The sequence below is a fragment of the Rhinopithecus bieti genome, unplaced genomic scaffold (genome assembly GCF_001698545.2).
Source record: "Rhinopithecus bieti isolate Rb0 unplaced genomic scaffold, ASM169854v2 repeat_7529, whole genome shotgun sequence".
NCBI classification, from domain to species: domain Eukaryota; kingdom Metazoa; phylum Chordata; class Mammalia; order Primates; family Cercopithecidae; genus Rhinopithecus; species Rhinopithecus bieti.
In genome coordinates this window covers 1-2,753 of record NW_016833007.1, presented here as the reverse complement: position 1 = coordinate 2,753, position 2,753 = coordinate 1, and the positions used below count along the sequence as shown (strand labels likewise).

General features: G+C 44.0%; 1 pseudogene; it reads left to right on the top strand.

Annotated features, from left to right (window-relative positions):
- Positions 1-6: 6 nt before the first annotated feature.
- LOC108524600 (thioredoxin-related transmembrane protein 4-like) lies at positions 7-410 on the top strand (annotated as a pseudogene).
- Positions 411-2,753: the final 2,343 nt, after the last annotated feature.

Sequence of the window (2,753 nt, the reverse complement as noted above, 5' to 3'; positions counted from 1 at the left end):
GAGCAGAATGGGAGGTCAGAGGAGGCTCATAGGGCTGAACAGTTGCAGGATGCAGAGGAGGAAAAGATGATTCAAATGAAGAATAAAACAAAGACAGCCTTGTAGATGATGAAGAAGAGAAAGAAGATCTTGGCGACGAGGATGAAGCAGAGGAAGAAGAGGAGGAGGAGGACAACCTGGCTGCTGGTGTGGATGAGGAGAGAAGTGAGGCCAATGACCAGGGGCCCCAGGAGAGGACAGTGTGACCCGGGAGGAAGTAGAGCCTGAGGAAGCTGAAGAAGGCATCTCTGAGAAGCCCTGCCCAGCTGACACAGAGGTGGTGGAAGACTCCTTGAGGCAGCGGAAAAGTCAGCATGCTGACAAGGGACTGTAGATTTAATGACACGTTTTCAAGAATACACACCAAAACAGTATGTCAGCTTTCCTCTGGCCTGCAGTTTGTACCAAATCCTTAATTTTCCTGAATGAGCAAGCTTCTCTCTTAAAAGATGCTCTCTAGTCATTTGGTCTCATGGCAGTAAGCCTCGTGTATACTAAGGAGAGTCTTTCAGGTGTGACAATCAGGATATAGAAAACAAACGTAATGTTGGGATCTGTTTGGGGACTGGGATGGTAACAAGTTCATTTACTTGGGGTCAGAGAGTCTTGACCAGAGGAGGCCACTTCCAGCCCTAATTAGCACCTTCCAGAGACAAGGCTGCAGGCCCTGTGAAATGAAAGCCAAGCAGGAGCCTTGGCTCCTGAGCATCCTCAAAGTGTAGCGTAGAAGCCTTGCTTCCTTTTCTTGTGTAAAGTATTTATTTTCTCAAATTGCAAGAAACATCTGGCACCACAGTGCATGAAAATCTTTTACAGCTAGAATTTGAAAGGGTCTTAGGTATAGAGAGCAGCTCAGAAGTCATCCCAGACGTCTGAATCTCCTGTGTTTTATTTCTTACCTATAATTTTCCAACTTTTCCACCACGGGCATTCAGGCTCTCCACACTCTTCACAATTATCTCTTGGTCAGAGGACTCCAATAGCAGCCAGGTTTATATGAACTGTGTTTGTTTATTCTGACCTAAGGGTTTAGATAATCAGTATCCATAATCCATGAAGCCATGACTGTCAAACATCTCAAATGAAATGTAGCCATCAGAGACTCAAAAGGAAGTAAGGATTTTACAAGACAGATTTAAAAAAATTGTTTTGTCCAAAATACAGTAGTAGTAGTTGTTGTTTTAAGTTTTCTTAGCAATATTTTCAAGCCAGAAGTCCTCTAAGTCTTGCCCAGTACAAAGTAGTCTGTGAAGAAAAGTTGAATACTGTTTTGTTTTGTTTTCATCTCAAGGGGTTCCCTGGGTCTTGAACTACTGTAATAATAACTAAAAAACCACTTCTGATTTTCCTTCGGTGATGTGCTTTTGGTGAAAGAATTAATGAACTCCAGTACCTGAAAATGAAAGATTTGGTTTTGTTTCCGTCTTCTGTAATCTTCCAAAGAATTTTATCTTTGTAAATCTCTCAATACTCAGTCTACTTTAAGTACCCAGGGCGGCTAATTTCTTTTAAAAAAATCTATCCATCTATTTCTCTCTTACCTGATTTATGTGTTAGAATAAATTCATGAAATTAGATTCCAAGCATATGAAAGATGCCTAAAGTTGATTCTATGCCCCTTGGATCCAGACAGAATAATGAGTACAGGTTTAAGAAATTCTAAAAGTTTCTGTCATCTTTAGAAAGGAACATGCAGTATATTTCTATCTGGCTGTTTAAGTAACCCTTTCTTTGTATTAACCGCGAGCACGGAGCTCACTGTGGGGGAGGTTCTGAAACTCTGCCCTCCTGTGGTTGAATGAGGATGTTGCAAGACTTGCACAAAGGAGGTTATTCTTCTGACAGCATCAATTTTTAGAGATGGTTCTTTTCCGTCTTTCCAATTCAGTTACTTGACAGTCTTCTTCCCCAGTATGGTGAAGTTTGTTAAGAGTCACCAGTAATTGTGCTTTTCAGATAGTAGTGCAGCTTCAAGATCAAGGCCATCACTGGGCTGATGGGTTGGGAGAACCTTACCATGTGCCTGCCTATTTCCTACCGCCTTAGTCACTGCCCATTTCCTGCCCCCTTGGTCGCTGACACACCTTCACCCAAAGTGCCATGGTTCTGATGGTGGCAGTTCCATCTCCCTGACATCAGGAAGCTTTTCTGGATCAGAGCAGAGCAGGGCCTGCCTGCCCTCGTGTCACTGGATTTGTTTCTCTTATAATTAGCTGAAACAGAGGTTTCAAGAACAGTAAACTCAGGTTCAGAGGTATTATGGAATAAGAATGGTTTTATAGGCCGGGCGTGGTGGCTCAAGCCTGTAATCCCAGCACTTTGGGGGGTCGAGACGGGCGGATCACGAGGTCAGGAGATCGAGACCATCCTGGCTAGCACGGTGAAGCCCCGTCTCTACTGAAAAAGTACAAAAAACTGGCCGGGCGGGATGGCGGGCGCCTGTGGTCCTGGCTGCTCGGGAGGCTGAGGCAGGAGAATGGCATAAACCCGGGAGGCAGAGCTTGCAGTGAGATGAGATCCGGCCACTGCACTCCAGCCTGGGCGACAGAGCGAGACTCCGTCTCCAGAAAAAAAAAAAAAAAAAGAATGGTTTTATTGTTTGGCTTTTCTATATAATGCCTCCCCCTGAAACTGAAATATTCATTTTTTTAGTGGAGTATTTGACTAGAGGGGAGGAGGGGCAGAAATACAGTCTATACTGGCTTTTAAAATGT